Below are 23,552 nucleotides of genomic sequence, written 5' to 3'. Positions count from 1 at the left end.
ATCAGAGCAGGGTAGAGGAAGCCGGGAGAGAGAAAGAGGGGAAAAGAAAGAGAGAGGGAGTCAGACCTCAGGCTAACTATATCCCCCCTTGGAGAGCTTTTTGAGTGAAAGAGGCTTGTTTTTTCTGGCAAAAGGCGGAGACCTTCTCAGACGGCGTCCCATTGCTATTCAGGATTTACTCAAAGAGAGCTCTGGCAGAACAAGTGGTTCTGGGGGCTTCCCTCTCCCCCTTTCCGATGACCTTTCCCCCCATATTCTTTAGCGAGAAGGAACAAAAATACCTGGGTGTCTGACAGAGAGATTCGTTTATACGGCACATGTGCAATAATGGCAATCTGAAGAGGAGGCAGCCCATGTTCAAAGATGGCCGCGCTTGTGTCAAGAAACATGGTGGCTGTTTTGAGAACCAGGCCTAAACCAAAATTCCTGGCCGAGATCAGGAGTGATGAGGTTGGAAGTTGCCAGTTCCCAATTCCACCTCAGTCGCAAGCTCCAAAATGGGATGTAGTGGTTAGCGTGTCAAGCTAGGACTGAGAAGTCCCAGGTTCAAATTCCCGCTGCAGATGACTTTGCCAATCACACTCTCTCAGCCTAACCAACCTCGCAGGGTTGTTGTGAAGGTGAGGGGCACCTGTGCTACCTTGAGTTCCTTGGACAAAAAGCAGGCTATAAATGCATTTAATTAATGCCCTTCTGCCTCAGCACCTCCCGTTTGTGTTATGGGGGGATAACAATACTGGCTTGCTAACCTTGCAGGGCTGTTGGAAGCTTCAGTTTGCTAATGGATGTGTTGGCATGCATACCATCTGATACACAGAGAGGAAAACACAATTGTATTTCTCTCTGTTCTTGCATCAAGTAGTTCTTTCTATTTACACCCACAGACCATGTCTGCACCATATATCTGAAGTACTAGTAAACAACTTTAAAAAGCCAAGGCTTCCACTGAAGAATCCTGGGAACTGTAGTTTTTTAAGGGTCATTAGGAGCACCCTATTCCCCACACAGAGCGACAATCCCTAGAGTTCCATGGGAAGAGAGATTGGTTTGCTAAACCACTCTGGGAATTGTAGCTTTGTGACAGCAATAGGTGGTCTCCTAACAACTCCCAGGCACCCTTAACAAACTATAGTTCCCAAGATTCTTTGGTGGTGGGGAAAACTACCACTGTTAAAGTGCTATAACAGCGCTTTAAATGGAAGGTGCAGGTGTGACCGTAAGCCTCTCAGGAAATTACTGATGGGATAAGATGCCATCTTCCCAGCCATGCTTTGTGTGTGTGTGTGTGTGTGTGTGTGTGTGTGTGTGTATTGCTGTGGCATAAATTTGGAGAAATTGGATTATTTGGATTATTGGGGGATTAGCCAATCAAAGTGATAAGAGACTATCTCGCTGCTTCTGACAATGCGATCCTGCCAGCAGGCGGGAGAACAGAGAGCTGGGTTTCCGCCAAGCCTTTGTTGGAGAATCCGTGAGAGGAATTAATAATCTTCAGACTAAGGGCAGCGAACGAGCGCTGGAATCTGTTCTGCCATTCACAAAGGAAAATGAGAGGCTGCTATATGCCAAGCCACATCCTTGAGCTATCTAGTTTAGTATTGTCTACACCAGGGATAGCCGGTGTGGTGCACGTTCAGGTCTGATGTTTGGCCTTTCTGGCAGGGGCTGATGGGAGTTGGTCTGGAGAAGCATCATATTGTTGTCTACCTTTGGTCTACACTGACTGGCATAGGCTCTCTAGAGGTTTCAGACAGAACATTCCCAGCCCTACCTGGAGATGCCAGAAATTGAACCTGGGACCTTCTGCATGCAAAGCCACTGAGCTCCAGCCCTTCTACACCCAGGACGCTTGCCTTATACTGAGCCAGACCCACTGGTCCACCAAGCTCAATATAGTCAACACTGACTGGCAGAAGCTCCCTTGAGTGTCAGGAGTGAACGGGACAGCAGGGAGGCTGGCACGGTGCAAATGCATAGACAGAGCCACTCAGGTGTTCCTGCCAGTGCATTTGCACTGCGGCACACCAACCTCCCCACTGGGTCATCAATGCTCCTCCCTTTGCCAGGATGCACTCAACTGCCAGGAGGTCAGGTGAGTGCTGCTGCTGCCCCACCACCTGCTTTTGCTAGACTCAGCCATTCTGTTCAGCTCCCTGAACTGTTTCCACTCCTGCTAATTCTCTTTCAGAACGGCAAATTTGAGAAATGTTCCCTGAGCCTGCTTTTCCCCCTTCTCCCTCCCTACCCCGTTTTCCTTGTGTGTCGTGTTCTTTTACAATGCTTGAGAAGAGGGACTGCCATAGTCCGCCACACCAAACTCGGCCCCTTCCCCTACTGCTTCTAGGGGTGCATGTGGCCAGTTTGCCATCTCCTCTGCAGATTCAGGAGCCACAAGGCTTGGTGAGATAGTCCAATGTGCGGAAATATTGCACAGTGGGGGGGTTTGTTGGAGGCCCGTTGCAGAAAACACAGCTGTCAGTGTTGAAGCTTGACAATTGAGTTCCTGTAACAGAGGCCAGACGAGAAAGGGAGAATATTATCTGCTGCTGGGCCTTGAAAATGCTCCAGTGTTCATCGGAAACAAAGGGAAAAAGTCATTAGCATCCAATTCTCTCTCTCTCTCGTCTTCTTTTTAAAAATAAAAAATATATAGTCAAGAGGGATGAGTAACTATCAGTTGCAAAATACATGCTCTGTGCAGATTGTTGGGCTTGTCTGTAGTCAATTGTTGTGGACTTGACGGGGAAAACAAGCGACGGAGTGTGCAGCTTTATGATGTCCATGGCTGGTGCCCATCTCTGCCAAGTAGAAACACCTGCAAGATGGAGCTGGGATGGCTGGATTGGGAAGGGTTAAAGCGCTTCCGCCAGCATCTTCCCTGGCTTTCACGCTTCCGAGTCCCCCGGCAGACAGTGCCAGCTGCCAGCTCAGTTTATGAATGAGGCCGGAGCGCAGTTACACAGAGTTGCAAAAAAAGAAGGAAGTTGAAATGAAAGACTCTGTCATTGCAGCTGTCGAAATCAATGGCAGGGCTCCCTCCCTCCCCCCTCCCCACCGTCCCTGCGTCCAGCCTGCTGCGAAAATAAAAAGGATGCAGGATCCAGGCCAGGAAAGAACTGGCAGAAATGTTTGCCACCGAAGCGAATGCCAGCTACAAATAGCCTCGGATGAGAGACGGAAAGGGCAAATTATTTCTAGAGAGCAGAAGGGCTCTTACGGCCCTCTGTTGTCTAACTTGGTTCGCCCTCAGTATTTAGTCACTTAAATTTTGGGAGAAAAGTGAGCAGTTAGAACCCCATCATTATTGCAATGGTATTTCTTTGGTTTATTTTGCAACTATAACAAAAGGAAAATTTCAGTTCGTGTTTAAAATTTTAAAAAATAACCCATCAACCCTCACTTAAGCATCTTAATGCAAGCAATCGCTGTGTCCAAATAGATAACCCAAGCACAATTGACAGTGGTAAGATAGATGTAGAAAGGGGATTATTTTTATTAGTGGTGTGGTATAATGGTTAGAGTGCTGGACCTGGGAGGCCAGGTTCAAATCTCCATGCATACAGTGGCTCTCAGCCCAGCTTACCTCACAGGGTTGTTGTGGGGATTTATTCAGGAGGGAAAGAACCAAGGATGCCATCTTTAGCTCCTTGAAGAAAACGGTGAGATATAAATGCAACAAACAAAAATAACATAACGCAACGCAACGCAACACAACACAACAGCATAACATAAACGGCTCCTTACTGGCAATGGGCTATATAACTGAAGCTCAGATGTAGTGGAAATTCATTCCTCAAAAGCTCCTCATGTTTCCCTAGCCTAGAGGAAGGCTACACTCCATTCCTGTGGAGCATTTTTGCCTTCCCATGGGTCTCGGCTTAACCCTGCTGTGGAGCAGTCCTGGAAAGGGAAGGAAGCTTCCGGAAGGCTGCTGGCTCTGTGTAAACAGCTACAGTACTATAGAGGGGCGGGATACAGGGAATACTTTAGGAATCACTTTATGGAGCAAATTTGCCCAATATAATGCACTTTAATATGCCATTTGCATCAATACACGTGCTTACATGAACACTCTATTCACTTAGAGCATTTTTACCCTGCTCTTCAGCCAGCAAAAGCTCTCAGGGTGACTTAACATACAAATGAATTAGAAGAAGACGGTCCCGGCCTGCAGGTTTGCAGTCTAAAGAACACGACACACAAGGGGAAAGGGACAAGGAGGGAGGAGGAAAAAAGCAGCAGCAGCAGCAGCAGCAGCGAAGTCAGGCACAAATGCTTAAATAATAGTAGTTCTTATGATGATCATCTGGCATAGAGACAACTCAGGGGCAGGAGGTGCCCAATGGAGCTGGTCTTTTGACCAAACTGATGGAATGAGCTCTGCTTCCCACCAACAGCTGCTACTTGGTGAGAATGCACTTACTCCGGTTATATGCATCTTTGTACAACATTACTTGGCTTGAGAACTGCATTGCAAAAGTCAGAGAAGCGCAGATTTCAAAGGATGGCTGTGCTTCGGTTTGCATATCGCTTCAGAAAGTGGGAATAAAGGCAACTCATGCCTTTAAATGTGAGCTGAATCAAATTTCTCCACCATCCTGAGCCTGGAGTTTGTGCCGGCCATGTATAGGAGCAGTTACATTAATAGGCTGGCAGGGATGCTGCCAGTCAGTGCAGACAGTGTAGAGTACTTCCTTTTGTCAGAACAGAATCTTCAGCCAATCAGTTATGAAGGAATATCTAATGCACAGTAGGATCATATTTTTAATGGTGTCTGTTATGCGCAGCGCTATTGGGAGGGCTTCCTGGAAGGGACATCTAGATCCGCCCCCTCCACAAACTCCTCTGCAGTTTCTCCCCTTAAACATTTGCAATAATGTTGTGCCCTAACAGCACATTCTGAACAACTTCAGGCCTTCTGAAAATGCATGGTTTCCCCCCCCCAAGCCACTCTACTCTTAGCTGTCCCCACGTGGAGAGCTGAAAATTCTGCCCTGTCTTGCAGGATTATAAAAAAAATCCTTCCAGTAGCACTTAAAGACCAACTAAGTTAGTTCTTGGTATGAGCTTTCGTGTGCATGCACACTTCTTCAGATACACACGGCTACCTATCTGTTGCAGGATTATGGTAAAGGTGCACCAGGAAAATGTGCTCAGCAAGTTGAGAATGGTCATGAGGCATGGAAGCCAGTCTGATTTTCTAAATATGAAAAGGGACTTTGTATATAGGCTTTTTGGAGAGTGTGTATTTGATTTTCATGCCAGAACCAGAATTCTCTCAGAAAGATATTTCAGTGAGGGCAAACGTGTCACTTATGAGACATTCAGTTTAAATGTTTTTCTCGGGTTGACTTCAATTTTTTAAAATCCCTGTTATTTTCTTCCCAAAGCCAGCCAGAGCCCATTTCTCAAATACAACATTGTTTTGGAAGCAATCTTGGAATCTGCTTCATATAATCAACCTCCCTCACGAGAAACCCATCCAACTCCAATGAACACCAAGCATTAGTCTGATCCATTTCTGAGACCTTTTGTCGAGAGAGAGAGAGAGAGAGAGAGAGAGAGAGAGAGAGAGAGAGAAATCTGGGTTGTGGCTCTGTGTATCTTGGCATGAGAAAGTAACCCATAATTAGCTGGCCTGTTGTGTCTTAACGAACTGAAGAGACACTCCAGGTCTTTTGATTTCAGAAGCAGCTGATAGAAGATAACGGGCCTTAGCAATTAGCAGATTTGAGACATGAAAGTTATTAGGAGGAAGAGCTGAGTCCTGGATGGAATAAACAAGAGTGCCTTTAAGCATGTCCTGAGTGCCTTTCCCTCCACAACAAGTACTATGCAACTGGGGCAGCAAGTTAGTGATTTGATTCATTAAAGCTGTAGTCAAAGTGGAGGGGTGGGGGACCAGTGACTCTCCAAATGTTGGACTCCCAGTTCCCATCAGTCCCCGCCATCATGGCCAATGCTCAGGGATGATGGGTGTTGTAGTACAACAGCAGCTGGAGGTCAACGTCAGTTGTAACTGATCATTCTCCTAGAAACCCAGTTTTAAGCTTTGGAATCAATTTTCCATGGGACATACCAATGCGGTAGTGGCAATTTTAAATGGGCAAGGACAGTTTTTTAATCCACGAGCTTTTAGGTTGTGGTGCATGTGTGTAACAGGGAATTGTCAAGATGAATGCACAAAACAAGGAGCACTCCCGACATTGGGTGCTAGGCTTTTGTATGAAATGGGACTAAAAAGAAATGTCACACAGGACATCCATACCTGGATCTCATATTTTGAGGAATACCCCTCTTTACTGAGAGATCCTTCTATACAAGTCTTCCTTTTTAATAAGATGCTGATCAGGGACCTTAATCTGGGAACAGGGTACCCTAATTTACAAATAACATTCTTCTGTTTGAAGGGGTATCTGGTCCAAGTCCTGTTGAAAGATTTTATTTTAACTTGAAGAAGGGAGAATAAGAGAGGGACTTAGAAGCTGCTCGCCTTCAATTGGCACCTGAAAAGGAGGCTGAGCAGGCACAGAGATCACCTGCCTTCCCCAATACACGGAGACGTTTTGTACTTCTTTTCTGATTATTATTTATTGTACTGTATTGATTTGTGCTGCATGAATACTTCTGTCTGTCCTGAATCTTCCAGCTTTGTTGAATGCCCATGAGTTCTACTGTTATGGGAGAAGGAGGAAAACTTTGTCTGTATCCACTCTCTCCATGCAACTCCTAATTTTACAAACTTCCGTTTTGGGGATTTGTACTCTTGTGGTGGGTGCTCTCACTTGCCTTTTCTCTCAGCCGAAAAGCATCGGCGCTCACCTTTGAATGTCGGAAATAGCGGGAATGATATGTAAGGAATGGAGCTGCGGCGGGAAGGAGGGTCATGAGCGGAAGGGTGGAGCAGCATGTGTCTGGATGCTCTCCATCACCACCAGTCCCCGAGAGAGGATATGTGGTCTTCAGGAAGCATTCGAGAAAGAAATCTAGACTAGACAGGCAAAAGTTCAAGAGGCCTGGCAGAGCGCCCAGCAAGCAAGGCTCACAAATGCACACTGCCAGGCTGAGGCATTTGTTGAAGCGAATGGCAAAGTCAACAACACCAAAATCCAGAAGTTGCCCAGATGCTTGGCTGGTGTCGGGAGGAGGCGAAAGGAAAGGGTTTCTTTGCACCGTGCCTAATCTAAATGTATGTAATTTGCTGCTGCAAACCGTGGCGGCGGCTGCTTCTTCTTCAGATGGCTCATTTTAAAAGAATGAGACTAATTATGGGTGAGTCATATGCACACCATATGTTTAAAGCACATGGCTTTTTCCTAAGAATCCTGGGAAGTGCAGTTTGCGAACAGTGCTGGGGAAAAAAACTATAGTTCCCGGGATTCTTTGGGGTGAAAGTTATGCAGTTCACACGGTCTTTAAATGTATGGTATGGATGCGACCCAAATCTATCACCATATATGCTAACGGTGAGCTCAGTAAGGAATCACCTTCTCCGTGGATTTGTCTAATCCCATTTGCAACCCTTCCATGAAGAGTTGGGAAGATTTGGTAGAAGGGCCAGAGGCTATTGCCCTGCATGCAGAAGGCTCCAGGTTCGGTCCCTAGTGGCATCTCCAGGTAGATCTGGGAGAGACTCCCTGCCCGAAACCCTGGAAACCGTCTGGCAGTCAGTGTAGTCAGTACTGAGCAAGATGGACTGATGATCCGACTCTGTATAAGGCAGGTTCCTATGAATCCTGTGAAAGGCATGATGAATAAGAACATCAGAATCATAGCATTGTAGAATTGGAAGGGACCCGTGCAATGCAGGAATCACAACTAGGAGCCTTGCAGGATCAGGTAAAAATACTTTTTTTTTTTTTTGCCTAGCCTTTCTCTAACCCATAAGATCGGACCTAGTTTTATTGGTTTGACTTCTCCAGATGCCCATTGGATTTGTTTTTATGTTGCTCTTTTAGGCTTTGTTTGATTGCTACCATGTGCACACTGCTTTGAGATTTCTTTCTTTTGTTTAAATGCCTTTAAACAAACAAGGAAGGCCCATCTTGTCCAACGTCCTGTCCTCTGCACGTGCCAGCCGGATGCCTACAGGAAACCTGCCATCAGTCTCATTGCCGTGAATCCAGCATAAAAAAGCAAAACCCGTGATAATTGACGACAGTTGCCCTCTGTGTCACATGAAGATGATTTGAGCAGCCCAACTGCATGTCCCCTTTATCTCCTAACAGGTTCACTTTCTGCAGCTTAGCCGGTGCTGTCAGAAGCCATCGGTGTCAGCCCTGGGGGTGGGGGTGGGGAGTGTGTCGCAACAGGAAGGCCATAGGTGAGGTGAGGCGCAGGAAGATGGTGGCAGAATGCACCCAGCTGCAATGCTTGGAATGAATTCGTTTGGTTTAACGATAGCGTTGCCAGACCTCCAGGTCTGATGCGAAAACACCAAGTTTGCCTGGCCCTCTCCAAGTGGCAGATGGAGAGTTTGGATTCCTAGGTGGGCGAGAGGGCTTTTACTAGTACCAATAAAAATATACTTTTTAAAAATTAAAATACTGTGTGTGTGTGTGTGTGTGTGTGTGTGTGTGTGTGTACCTGTAGGAGCGTCTCCACCCCCATCGTTCAGCCCAGACACTGAGATCCAGCGCCGAGGGCCTTCTGGCGGTTCCCTCATTGCGAGAAGTGAGGTTACAGGGAACCAGACAGAGGGCCTTCTCGGTAGTGGCGCCCGCCCTCTGGAATGCCCTCCTTTCAGATATGAAGGAAATAAGCAGCTATCCTATCTTTAGAAGACATCTGAAGGCAGCCCTGTTTAGGGAAGCTTTTAATATTTAATGCTGTATTGTTTTTAACACTCGATTGGGAGACGCCCAGAGTGGGCGGGGTATAATTTATTATTATTAGTATTATTATTATTATTAGGAGAGAGAGAAGACTGCATGCAGCTGGCAAGCCAGCAGGAGCTGCCTGCAAATTACAGCACTGACATTCTGGAAGGATTCTGCCCTTCTCTGCTGCCCTTTACCAAATAACCTCCCCTCTACTCCCCACCCCCAACATCACCCGGGGGCTACCCTTAGGTCTCAGGTTCAGGTTTCTGAATTAGTCCCTCAAATCTCTGAACTACACTTGAAAATAGTTCCCATAATTGCCAAGTGAACTGAACATGAATCAAGTTTGTTTTGGGAGTAAAACTTCAAACGTTTTCTGGTCCATCTTCAAATCCATTCTCTTTCATTGTTTGGTTGGGTTTTTTTTACTCTGTAGATTCTTAGGACCTTAAAGCTTAAAGATAATTGTTGGGGGAGATAAATTCAGTCAGTGGTTCTCAAACCTTTATCCCCATGGACCAGTTGAAAATTGTGGAGGGTCTTGGTGGACCACTGACCGATTTTTCTGCTTTCTGTTAACAATTGAATTGGTCTGTGCCAGATGCTGTACAAATGTTTATTGTTTCTTTTATTTCATATATATATATTATTACAATATGAATTCAACAGAAACAATAGAAATATGAATATTTAATCCACTGAATGTGCCACCCCCAACCACAAATCTACAGATACTTATTTATTACATTTATATCCCACCTTTCCTTCAAGGTGGCATACATAATTCTTCCCCCACTTCCAACTTATCCTTGCAACAATCCTGTGAAGCTGGTCAGACTGAGAAAATACAACTGGCCCCAAGATCACCCAGTGAGCTTCATGGTCAAGTGGGGACTTAATATGCCACAGACTACTTTGATGAATCTTGTAGACCATTGGTGGCCAATGGACCAGTTTGGGAACTTCTGAATTAAACCATTCATGTTGCATTATGTGTTTCATTGTTTTCTTAGTTGTCCGAAGTACACTTTATGCTTCAGCACTGCAGCTTGTAAGATGCTGATTTTTGTTTCGTTTTGCTGATGATCATTTGGAGAGGGCTATCGAAGGCTACTAGCCATGAAGGCTATTACGTAGCTCTGCCTCCACAGCTGAATTGAATGCCAGTTTCTGGAAACCACCAGTTGCTGTAAACCACACCAATTGTTGCTCTAGTCCTGCTTGTGAGTTTTTCTTTGGGGCTTCTGGCTGGCTTCTGTGAGAACAGGATGCTGAACTAGATGGCCACTGGCCTGATCTCCAACTCATCCTATGTTCTTATGGATGAACTTGAATTGATCTGGACCACTTTGCTTTGCAAAGGGACAAGTCTGAACTGAAACATGTCCTTTTGGGACATATTGATTTTGGGACATATTAGAATTCATTATATATTTTTTTTAAAAAGATGAACTTCTCAAGCTCTGCCAAGCTGAAAGGGCAAGGGGACGTGGTAGTATTTCTTAGGTAACAGTTTCAGAGGTGAACAAGTCATTGATTAAGCCAGTGTTAGCAGGTCTCACCCAGGCTACAATGAAATAAGCACCCAGGATCTAGCCTTGTGACCAATATTTTCTGGCTAGAACAGGCATAGGCAAACTCGGCCCTCCAGATGTTTTCTGACTACAACTCCCATCATCCCTATCTAACAGGACCAGTGATCATGGATGATGGGAATTGTAGTCTCAAAAGATCTGGAGGGAGGGCAGAGTTTGCCTATGCCTGGGCTAGAAGTCCTCTGGGAGTTTGTCTTAAAGAGGCAGCCACATCGACAGACATTAACCATCTGGAGGCTGCAGGGCAAGGAAGAATACAGTTGTTGTCATCTGTGGTGTCTACATGGTTCCCCACTCATCTAGCTCTGGACTTTTTCTAAGACTGGGGATGGGAAAATAGTGCAGATCCCTACGGCTAGATCCCTGAGACTAGTATGGGCACTGGTTAGAGCAAGCGTCCAAAGTCAGCCAAAACCCAGTGCTTGTTTACTGCGAATACTGTCCTAGGTAAAGGTACCCCTGACCGTTAGGTCCAGTCGCGGATGACTCTGGGGTTGCGATGCTCATCTCACTCTATAGGCCGAGAGAGCTGGCGTTTGTCCGCAGACAGCTTCTGGGTCATGTGGCCAGCGTAACTAAGCCGCTTCTGGTGAAACCAGAGCAGAGCACGGAAACGCCGTTTACCTTCCCACCAGAGCTGTACCTATTTATCTACTTGCACTTTTGACGTGCTTTCAAACTGCTAGGTGGGCAGGAGCTGGGACCGAACAACAGGAGCTCACCCCGTTGCGGGGATTCGAACTGCCAACCTTCTGATTGGCAAGCCCCAGGCTCAGTGGGTTAAACCACAGCAGCTAGTATGTTCGATAGAGAAGAAATTTGTTCAGTTTATGTGTTAATGCAAAGCTCCTGAACTTGCAGTTGCTGATCTAATGCAGGCAGCAAAATAAAGCTCTCATTCGAAATGTGCCCCTCTATGATTTTTGCGGCACAGTTCTCAAACCAAAGAACATTTAGAGATGTTTGTGTGCACATTAAAGAAAAGTGCACCTGTAAATGCATGTATGTATTGGTGAAAATAAGGTTAAAATGCATACTTTTAGGGGAGAAGGACATGGGACAATGCATCTATAATGCGAAATTGTTGAAATATTTACATTAGGAGAATTGTGTATGAAGATGAGTGCGAATCTTTTGGTGGACTTTATACAATTGAAATGTATATGAGGATATAAGGAGCAAATTGAATTTAAGATTGGAAAAATCTTTAAAACAGTGCAAAATATGCTGGGCAGATTCCTCCATCCCTTGCGCTCAAGGGGGTCTACTCCCACATAAGCCCATACACTAGTGAGCAAATCCTGCTTGCCTGCTTCCAAGCAAAGATATATAGGAACAGGATGCAGATTAGCTTATCAGTTCCTTGAAATTCAGAGTTTTGATTTCAGAAATCTGGAAATCAATTGCAGGACAGCTGAAAGAGAAAGTTGCTTCGCCGTGCAGGAAATAATGGTTTTTAAAAAAGCGATAGCCAACTTCTGAAGCCGGGTTTCATTAAAAGTAAAAAAGTGATTCATTTTGGTGCCGTTTCCCCTGCAATTTGTCATACCACCTTGAAGATTCCCGGCAAATACACAATCTCTCTCTCTCTCTCTTCCCGGTTGCTGCCAAGCCTGATGCGGCTGGCCAGGTGCCATGTTTGTCAGGCCACACAAAAAACCGGGAGCCCTCTTAACGCTCACAGAGCAGATGCTGTGGCAGTAGCTGGATCCGGTGATCATGGAGACGGTTGCCATGGAGGCTGTTGCCATGGTGCCGTTTTCCTACATTGGCAGCTATGGGAGAGGGAAAAAGATGCAAAGTAGCGTCTAAAAAGCGGGGGAGGACAACATGAGACGTGTGGGAGGCTTCTCGAAGGCAGATACTTGGGAGAAACTTTAAATATGCACATCTGAAATATTCTCTTTTGGTTGTTTTAGGCCTTGTGCCTCGCATTCCGAATGTGTAATTTTAAAATAAATAAATCTCTGATAGAGCACAAGGGTCACATTCCCGAATCAGACCAAAGGTCCAGAATTCACTGCTGAAGCAGGTTAGAACTCAAGGTATCAGTCTAGGGAATGAAGGAGTTTGTCAATTCCAGTTTCTTATGACCGGAGCATATAACCAGAGCTTTGCTGAGAGACCTGCATTGGTTGCTGATTTGCTGCCAAGCTAATTTCAGCATGTTGCTATAAGTATGCAAAGCCCTTCAGAACTTGGGACCAGTTTACCTGTGAGATGAGATCACCTTACCCCATACATGCCCCTTTGACCACTTCAATTTGCAGTACTGGCACTCATACATGTGTCGTTTAATTCCAACACGTGTAAGAAATAGCTCTTTTAGTGCGGTAGTGCCTACACTTTGGAACTCCCTTCCTATTGACACCAGGCAGGCGCCTTTGCTGAACTCTTTTTGCCACCTGCTAAAAGCGTTTTTTCTTTAGGCAAGCCTCTCCAGATATGTAGAATGCTGGCATGTGCTTCAGTCTGATTTTTAGCTCATCGTTGACTGCAATTGTTATTATTGAATTATTTAAATACAGTGGTACCTCGTTTTAAGAACTTAATTCGTTCCGGGGGTCCGTTCTTAACCTGAAACTGTTCTTAACCTGAGGTACCACTTTAGCTAATGGGGCCTCCTGCTGCCGCCGCCACGCAATTTTTGTTCTCATCCTGAAGCAAAGTTCTTAACCCGAGGTACTATTTCTGGGTTAGTGGAGTCTATAACCTGAAGCGTCTGTAACCCGAGGTACCACTGTAGTTGTTCTTAACTGTGTGTATTGATTGTTTAATTGTTTTGTTCTTTTTGTAAACTGCTTTGAGGTGTTCTTGTTTTTTTTAACGACCAAGCACTATAAACATTTTATGTATATTTTTATTCATGCCATTTATGCAAAGGTGTGCATTTCGATGGGCAGTTTATAGTTGTGAGAGTTTTAGTCCAAAGTGTCTGGAGGGCACTAGGTTTGCAAAGATGGCTCCAGTGTTTTGGTTGTAGATTTTATTCCCCACCCCCTGCCCCTGTCCTGATCACGATGGAAATAGCCTGAGGGCTGGAAAAGCATGAAGGCAAACAGCTCATGATTGGGAAGCAGGAAGGGCACCCAGCCAGGAGATGACAGCATCATCCAGCACTGTCTGGGGATTAGGAGAAACTTGCATCTCTGAGGGTGCCTGCAGCCTGAGTCAACACCTCAGCTTTGTGATTGGCTGCTTCAGCGCAGGCACATCTAAGGCATCCTGAGACTTAATTGCTTCCTTCTAAATAGCCACCAACATTGTTTTTTGGATACGTCTGGTGTACGCCAGGTCGTCAAAGGAGCAGGAAGAATCTGTGGCTTTCGAAGGAGTATGTATCACAAGAGCCCCAGCGGTTCAGGTGCTCGAAGCAAGATTTATTCTGGGCCTGACTGTGTTTCGAAACAAATCCCTCTGGGCATTTTCTGCAGCGTATTCTCATCAATCCTCGTCAGCTGCTATGGGGACTCCTGCTGGGCTTTCAGAAAGAGGAGGCCTTGTTTTGGTCCCAGTGGTAGAGCACAGAAAAAAAACGGGTCCTGGGTGGGGTGGGGGAGACTGTGGCTCAGTGGTAGAGCATCTGCTTTTCATGCAGGAGGTCCTAGGTTCAGTCCCCGGCATCTCCAGATACGACTAGGAGAGACGCCTGCCTGGACTGATGTAGCGTTGTTGCCTGTCAGTGTAGGCAGTACTGAGCTAGATGGTCCAACAGCTTGGCAGTTCAATATTACAATTATTTTATTATTTATTAAATTTGTATAACCACCCTTCATTCATAGCTCTCAGGGCGGTCCACAACATAAAATTAAAATTCAGTGGTACTTCGGGTTACAGACGCTTCAGGTTACAGACTCCACTAACCCAGAAATAGTACCTTAGGTTAAGAACTTTGCTTCAGGATAAGAACAGAAATCATGCGGCGGCAGCGGGAGGCCCCATTAACTAAAGTGGTACCTCAGGTTAAGAACAGTTTCAGGTTAAGAGTGGACCTCCAGAATGAATTAAGTTCTTAACCCGAGCTACCACTGTATAAAATAAACACAAAATACATAATGAAAAACAAAAACAAAGACAACCCAATAACCCCTCTCCCACAACGCATTTAAAAGGGCATCAGTTGTCAATCAACCCAAGGCCTGGTTGAAGAGGAACATTTTCACTTGGTTCCTAAAGGTGAATAATGAAGGTGCTAGGAGAATCTCCCTGGGGAGAACATTCCACAAGCAGAGAACCACCACAGAAAAGGCTCGGTTTTGTGTTGACGCCCTCCGGACCTCTTGTGGAGAAAAATACATGAAGAAGGGGCTCAGAGGATGATCTCAAGGTCTAGGCAGGTTTATATGGAGAGGTATTGTCCTTGAGGTATTGTGGTCCTGAGCTGTTTAAGGCTTTATAGGTCCGAACCAGCACTTTGAACTGGGCCTGGAAGTTAATTGGCAGCCAGTGCTGTCAGGCCAGGATCGGTGTAATATGGTCAAACTGTCTTGCTCCGGTGAGCAATCTGGCTGCCAAATTCTGCACCAGCTGAAGTTTCCAAACTGTCGTCGGAGGCAGCCATACGTATAACGTTACAATATTTTTATTTATTAGAAAGGAACCAGCTAGCAGGTGATTGGGGGAAAAGACCTTTAATCAAGACCTGCTGCCAGTTAGAGCAGGTGATTTTGGAAAAGGTGGACTGATGGTCTGACTCTGTAAAAAGCAACTTCAGATAGGTACATAGCTTAGCTGAAATGCCCCACTGCCTTATTTGTAGGTAGTGATAATGGGGGGCGGTGGCGAGAGAATGCTGTGGTCATTTCACCACAGCAGTGACAGTGGCTGCTCTTGGGAATCATGTTGTATCACCACATAACACCTTTCCCAGAGAGTTTAGTTCAGATTTAGAGATCATTAGAAAAGGGACTGAAAGTAACACAGATTTTTCAAATCTGTGCTGCTGCACATAGTTATTCCAAATGGGGTGGCAGCACAGATTTGAAAAATCTGTGTTATTTTCAATACTTGGTACATGGTGACAGCTGCCAGCTTTTGTTGTTGTTTAGTTGTTTAGTCGTGACCTCATGGACCAGAGCACGCCAGGCACTCCTGTCTTCCACTGCCTCCCGCAGTTTGTCAAACTCATGCTGGTAGCTTCAAAAACACTGTCCAACCATCTCGTCCTCTGTCGTCCCCTTCTCTTTGTGTCCTCAGTCTTACCCAACATCAGAGTTTTTTCCAGGGAGTCTTCTCTTCTCATGAGGTGGCCAAAGTATTGGAGCCTCAGCTTCAGGATCTGTCCTTCCAGTGAGCACTCAGGGCTGATTTCCTTCAGAATGGAGAGGTTTGATCTTCTTGCAGTCCATGGGACTCTCAAGAGTCTCCTCCAGCACCATAATTCAAAAGCATCAATTCTTCGGCGATCAGCCTTCTTGATGGTCCAGCTCTCACTTCCATACATCACTACTGGGAAAACCATAGCTTTAACTATACGGACCTTTGTTGGCAAGGTGATGTTTCTGCTTTCTAAGATGCTGTCTAGGTTTGTCATTGCTTTCCTCCCAAGAAACAGGCGTCTTTTAATTTCGTGACTACTGTCACCATCTGCAGTGATCATGGAGCCCAAGAAAGTAAAATCTCTCACTGCCTCCATTTCTTCCCCTTCTATTTGACAGGAGGTGATGGGCCCAGTGGCCATGAACTCAGTTTTTTTTATGTTGAGTATCAAACCATATTTTGCGCTCTCCTCTTTCACCCTTATTAAAAGAGGAGAGCGCAAAATATGGTTTGACACTCAACAGAAAAAAAACTAAGCTTAGATAGCTTTAAAGGTGCATAAGGCTAATTCACAGAGGATAAGGCCAGTCAATGGCTTCTAGCCACAATGGCTATGTTATGCCTCCCATCAGCGGAGGCAGGATGCTCCTGTGTGCCAGCTGCTGGGAATGGCTGGTGTGTAGAGTTGCTGTCAAATCCAGACCCTGCTTGTGGGCTTCCCATTGTGGCACCCGGTTGGCCGCTGTGAGGACAGGATGCCAGACTAGATGGGTGACTAGCCTGGCTCTTCTTAATGTGTACAGATTGCAAAACCCAGCTTTCTGTAGCTCAAGGCAATGGCTGGGTTTAGAATTTATCTTTGTGTGTGTTTTAAAGGGCAGATTAAACACGCTGTGTCACCTTCCTTTCTCTCTTTCGGTGATGCTTGTTGGTTGGGAAGGGCGGAGAGGAAGCCAAGATTAACCCCGCGATTCCTAGCCGCTCCCTGTCAAGGGCAATCACATCCGACACTGCTCTAACTCATTACCGGCTGGCTGGCGGAGTGCCATAATAGCGGGGATCATAAGCAATTTGCCCGGAGTTGATGTGTCTGTTGCGTGTGATCCCATTGCAGGGAAGGGAGGTGGAAGAGTGCATCTTGATGAACTGGGGAGACAGTCGCGGTTGCCCTGTCCCCCATCCGCAACCAGCATCTAATGATTGAGCAGGAGCTGAGAAGGAGCAGTCAAGGAGGGAGCTGGAACAGGACGCAGGAGCAAGGAGGGCCCACCAGAGGCAGAAAGGCTTATCTCTTCAACACCAACCTCTTCTCTTCCTGGCAGCCTGCTGGGTAGAGAGCATCTGCCTTGCATGGGGAAGGTGCCATGTTCAATCCCTGGCACCTCCAGGTAAGGCTGGGAAAATGCAGATCCACACCATCCAGTGTGCATGATTTCGCCAAAGGAATCCTGGGAACTGTAGTTCCCTCTCACAGCTATAGTGCCCAGGACCCTGAATAAACTACATTTCCCAGGATTCTTTGGGAGAGGTCATGTGCACTAGGTGTGCTTTAAATGTATGGTGCGGACCTGCCCTTAAATAATCCCTGCCTAAAGACCTGGAGAGCCACTGCCTGCCGCCATAGACAATCCTGAGCTAGATGGACTCTGAAGAAGGCAGCTTCCCATGTTCCTATGTCTTAAGGGAAGAGCCATAGCTCGGTGGTTGAGCATCTGCTTTGCACGCAGAGGGGCGCAGGTTCCATCCCCCACATCTCCAGATTGGGCTGGGAGAAACCTAGGCCTGAAAGCTGAGAAAACTGCTGCCTGTCAGTTCAGGCAGTGCTGAGCTAGATGGAACAATGGTTTGACTGGATACCAGTCTCATTCCTATGGGTCACAGAATTGTAGAGTTGGGAGGGACCCCAAGGGTCATCTAGTCCAACCCCCTGCAATGCAAGAATCTTTTACCCAACATGGGGCTCGAACCCACAACCCTGGATTAAGAGTCTCATGCTCTACTGATTGAGCTAATCACATTGTTCTAAGCTTTGCAACAACAACAAACAAACAAACAACAACAACAACAACATCTGAAGGCAGCCCTATTTAGGGAAGCTTTTAATGTTTAACAGACTACTGTATTTTAATACTTTGTTGGAAGCCGCCCAGAGTGGCTGGCAGATGGGTGGGGTATAAATATAATAAATTATTATTATTATTATTATCACAACACGGATTTGTTGCACTTCAGCGACAGAGCGCTTAGTAATCCTGCAAACCTGCAGTCTTGGGAGCATGCTCAGTTCAGCAGCCTGAAGTCTCTTCATGCAGGGAAGCCTTTCCTTCATAAGCAGAACATGTTGCTTATATGCTTTACAGCAGTGGAGGCTGGGACGCATTGGGACAGTTAGGGCAGAAGTTAGGGAGACCAACAGTTTAACTACGTGCTGTGTGGAGAAGTAATTCCATTTGCCTATCAACATTGCCCTCAACATTCAGCTTCTTTGGGTGCCCACAATTCTAGACTTATGAGAGAGGGAGAAAAGCTTTTTCTGATTTCTCCATGCCATGGATAATGTGACAGATGTCTCTCATGTGACTAAAAATGCCCCGATTCTGCAGCGTGTCTTCGTAGGGGAGTCGCTTCATCCCCTCAATCGTTTTGGCTGCAACACTGAGACTGAGGAGCAGGAAGCTGGCAGGCAGTGCCAACGCCTGGACTGGATGCACGTGCAGAGGTTGGCTGAAGACAGATTGTGCTTGGTGGGGGCAAAGCCCCACCTGCCCTGACAGACCAGCCACCACTGATTTATCTCATTTTGCCATCCAAAAAAAAGTTAAAAGAGAAAAGGAAACGAGAGATCATGAAGGAGACTACCTGGAATGAAAAAAAATTCTGCTGGAAAAGCCACACGACACAGAGGCAATACAAACTTTTAAAATGTTGCGAACACAGATTTCAATGTTAGTTATGCAAGAAATGGAGCAGAAATTAAAATATACGAGACGTTGCAAATGAAACAGGCAAATGGTTAACATGGAAAATGAAAAGAAAGAAAGGAAAACTAAAATTACAGTGTACTTTGGGTTACATACGCTTCAGGTTACAGACTCTGCTAACCCAGAAATAGTACCTCAGATTAAGAACTTTGCTTCAGGATGAGAACAGAAATTGTGCTCCGGCGGCGCGGCGGCAGCAGGAGGCCCCATTAGCTAAAGTGATGCTTCAGGTTAAGAACAGTTTCAGGTTAAGAACGGACCTCCAGATCGAATTAAGTTCTTAACCAGAGGTACCACTGTATAAACAAAATAAATACGGGTGGCAGAACAACATATAATGAAAAAGCGACGAGACTGGAATTTTGTAGGTATTGTTCTAAATTGTATCAAGGCAAGAAGGAGTATGCTGGAGAAATGGAAAGCTATCTGAAAGAGACAAATTTAACAAAAGAACAAGTGGAAACGCTAAATGTTCCAATATTGATAATGGAAACAGAACAGACGATGAAAAGAAGCGAAGATTGATAAAGTTCTGGGACTGGATGGCTTAACTGCTCTGTATTATAAAGCGCTCAGAGGCCGGTTGATACAACCTCTGCGTATAACAAGGTAATAAATCGGGAATTCTGCACATGCTCAAAAGCACCTGGCACTGTGTGTGCCGGGTTTTTTTGCAAACAAAGATAGAGCAAACGCCTCAAACTTCCTCTGCTTTTGCTCCCATGCAGTGCTTTTACCACCACCCGCAACCCTGCTTGTCTGCCTCTCTCTAGTTCCTTCCCTGACACCACACTTCCTCTTTGCAAAACCATGTCGGTGTCGGGAGAGCTTCAGAACTTGGCTCGCACGATCCAAACTAGCGAAATGCCAAATGGGGAGAAAAAGCAACACTCTTTTTTCCAGAGACAATGTAATAAAGTGGGCAGGGCTTTGCAGATGTTCTCTGAGCCGGTCCACAGCAGGAGAGTGTGGCAGCTCTGAGCTGACAGTGGCACCTCCCACACAATCGGTGCCTGTAATTTATTTTGTGGCATTATTATTTTTTTAAACAGAACATGCAAATCTCTCTCGCGTGCTCCTTTTTAAAAGAAAGGTGTTTGTTTGTGTGTGCGTGTGTTGTTTTGTTCAAACGTCTTTCTCTGTTTGTGGGCACCTCCAGATTTTCAAAAACCAGCCGAGATGAAACGGTGTGGAAACATTGTCTCTGGATGAGCTGGGAGAGAGATGCCCTCGACGTCTCACATGATTTCCAGGCTTGGGAGGACAAAAATAGCAAAAAGAAGGCATCTGCCCAAGAGAAACACTTGCATTATTCTATTTCATGTGCAGGGCCCTGCCAGTGAGATGGGCGAGAAAGAAGGCAGCTCGCATTTCTACAGGGCATCTGCTGTTTGCCTCTTATTTTTGGAAGCAGTTTCAAAAGGGACGGCTCCGCTGTGGTCAGGGCTTGCGGCTCCCTGTTGCCGGTGGGCAACAGGCGAAGCCGTAGAGCATGAGTCACTTTTTTTGGTTGTTCTTCTGAAAGAAGGGAGAAAAAACCCACAGCCATGCAGTATCTGCCTTCCAGTTCCACAAAGGTTTCCTTCTGAGAAAGAGGCTCTCATCTTTCTGCCTCATTCTCCGGGTCCTTGAGAATGTCTATAGAATTTCGGTGGGGCCACATCTGCACCACACATTTAAATCACCATTATGGCACTTTATCCTTCAAAGAATGCTGGGAACTGTAGTTTGCTAAAGGATGCTCAGAGCAGTTAGGAGACACGCCCCCCCATTCCCCTCACAGAGCCATAGTTCCCAGAGCTCCCTGGATAAAGGGGTTGAGTTTTAAACCACTCCGGCCCTTCCCTTAAGACATAGGAAGCTGCCTTATACAGAGTCAGACCATTAGCTCAAGATAAGCTTGCATTGGTGGACAGCAGCTCTCAGAGGTTTGGGGGGGGCAGGGACTCTTTAAGGGCAGACCCACACCGTGCATTCAAAGCACATTGCACATCCAATGTACATTTAAAGCATGTGACCTCCCCCCAAGAATCCTGGGAACTATTGTTCGTTACTGGTGCTGGGAACTATAGCTCTGGGGGGAAAACTACAGCTCACAGGAATCTCTGGTTGCGGGGGGGGGGGGAGCTATGTACTTTAAATGTTGCAAACGTGGGATTGGGGTGGGGGAATGAGATGGCATATCCCGAAGGTGTGCATGGCTGACTGGCGTGCACCCAGAATGGAAGCACTCCTGTTAGGAGGCAAGATTGTTGTTGTTGTTTAGTCGTGTCCGACTCTTCGTGGCCCCATGGACCAGAGCATGCCAGGCATTCTTGTCTTTCACTGCCTCCTGCAGTTTGGTCAAACTGCCATATTTTGTTGCAGTTCCCACTTGAGAGCGGCAGTGGGTGCCCTTGGATGAATTGTGGGCCTTGGCATTTGCCCGGTGGTGCCTACTCCCAGCACCCACACTTAGGAACTTGTTGGCCAGTTCCGAGGCAGTCTACCTTTGAGGTGTTGAGATGCTGCAGACATAGTCCAGATGAAGGCCATCACCCTTATGCTTTGATAGTGAGCTTCCCAGATCTGTCTGTCTGGGCATGGAATGTCAGGAGCTAGATGGGTTTTGGTGTGAATCCAGCCAATCGCTCAGCACAGGGAATATGAAAAGAAGTAGAAGATAAGTACAGTGGTGCCCCGCAAGATGAAAAGAATCTGTTCTGTGATTCTCTTCGTCTAGCGGTTTTTTCGTCTTGCGAAGCAAGCCCATTGACCGATTAACGGATTAGCGGATTAGCGCTATTAGCGGCTTTTAGCGGCTTATCTGCTGATCGGATCAGCTGATCAGCAGCTTAGTGGCTTAGAAAAAGGGGGGGGGAACCAGCAGGAACTCGCAAGACATTGTCATCTTGCGAAGCAAGCCCATAGGAAATTTGTTTTGCGAAGCACCTCCAAAACGGAAAACCCTTTCGTCTAGCGGGTTTTCCGTCTTGCGAGGCATTCGTCTTGCGGGGCACCACTGTACTATGGCGTAGGAGGTGCTAAAATAAATGCCCAGCAAATGGAATCACTCGTTTCCTCTCGACGTTAGTGAATTCTTCCACTTGCGTTATGGGAACGAAACGGAGGAGACCGGCTACATTCACCTAGACCGCAAGGCTTGTCTCTGTTCTGCTTTTGGCTTTTCCAAATCGGCTATTGTTGAACGAAACCAGATCTCTCCTGTCTTCCGTATGTAATCCAGAGCGTTGATTAATAACTCGGAGCGTTTCTTCCACTTTTGATGTTTGGGGCTTTATGTGTCAGGAAGTCAATTTGTTTTGGTGCGGAGGGTCGTTTTCTCAGGGGCATGGGGGGCTCAGGAATGCCATTGCACGCTCAAGCGGACAGGGAGCAAGTGCCCCCACCTGTTGGGCTGTGGATCTAGGCTTTGCACTGTCGGAGGGAGGCAGAATGCCTCATGTTGAAACTGCAGGCCCTTCCGCTCAAGGATGTTAGCAGAGTCACTTAAATAATGCAGACGGAGTCCAGAGAGAAAAGAAATCCTGTTAACACTTTTGTCAAGGAAATGGGGGTGGGGAGAGTGTGTGATTCAAGGAGAAATAAACAGAGAAGTTTTGTCTTTCTTACTTCAGGACCAGTGCATGGCAGCAAGATGTTCTACTAAAACGTGCAGAGGAAAACTTCCTCAGAACTACACAGCCAATCAGAGCATGTGCTACCTCAGTAAAGATCATTCCCCTCTGCCTGGTTGCTAGGTAACACCACCACCATGTCCCCCCTTTGGCTAGTTGACTTCAATACTAACAGAACTAACTTCTAAGTGACATACAGAATGATCTCTGCTGTTGCCCTTCCAACAAAGGAAACCAGATGAGGAATGAAATAGACAGTAGGCCAAGGGCAATTCTGACTGGAAAGAATGCCCGGCCAGATTCTGCTAGACCAGGGGAAGACAATATGGTGCCTTTCAGCTGTAGCTTTGAACCGCAGCTCCTATTGTTCCTGGGCATTGGCCATGCTGGCTGGGGCTGATGGGAGTTGTAATCCAAAACATCTGGAGGGCACTATGTTGCTAGCCTAGGCTTTTGTGAAGTCCATCTAGGACTGCATGGCTAGGAAACATGGTTTTCAGACATCCAGGACTGGTATAGTGGACACATTAGAACTCCTGGGAAGTAATCACAGAGTCTTTACAGGATTAGACCTAACAGAAGATTGATTTTGAGAATGCGGGGACCCTGGTAGGGTTAAGGAACAGAGAACATGACATAGCATGGAAGGAGAACCTGGAACACAATGGGAATTGCAGGCCAATCAACAAGAGTGTTTAAGCAGGGATGGGAAACCTGTGCCCGCCAGACGTTGTTGAACTCCAATCTCCATCAGCCCCAGCCAGCATGGCTAGGGGCCAGGGATGATGGGAGTTGTAGTCCAACAAAGTCTGGAGGGCACCGTAGGTTCCCAGTCTCTGGTTTAAATGCAAGGTGGTCAACACAGTGTTCTTCAGATGTGGTCAGGCAACTTCCATCATCTGTAGCTATTGTCCGTGTTGCTTGGGACCGAAGTGAGTTGGCTCTCAGCAACATCTGGAAGACATGATGTTGTTTGCCCAGGATTTAAAGGATCGTTTTCAACCATTTAATCCAAATCACTTATTGCCAGCGTGATAAACATGTGAGCAATTGCTTCCACCACAAACACACACAGAGATAAATGAGTTTTTGAAGGAGGAGCACAGGACATCTGCCAAAAAATTCCAAAGCCGTCAAGATGGGATTTTTTATTCATTTGTACCAAAAACTGAACATTGCAAAAATAAAAATAAAAAATTAATACGTCACCGAGCAGCAGATGAGTTCAAACAAAGGGTGCTTTTGTTGCCAGCCAGCCTTGAACATAGGAAACTGCTT

The 23,552-nt window shown here is 46.2% G+C and overlaps 1 protein-coding gene across 5 annotated transcripts in view; it reads left to right on the top strand.

Annotated features, from left to right (window-relative positions):
• Positions 1-23,552, top strand: part of ACAP3 (ArfGAP with coiled-coil, ankyrin repeat and PH domains 3) — a 149,285-nt gene that overhangs the window by 29,235 nt on the left and 96,498 nt on the right. The gene's annotated exons all lie outside the window — the stretch shown is intronic.

Source organism: Podarcis liolepis (assembly GCF_965112155.1).
Source record: "Podarcis liolepis genome assembly, chromosome: 7".
NCBI lineage: Eukaryota > Metazoa > Chordata > Lepidosauria > Squamata > Lacertidae > Podarcis > Podarcis liolepis.
The sequence above is the reverse complement of the archived record's forward strand: the minus strand, read 5'-3'. Positions and strand labels throughout refer to the sequence as shown.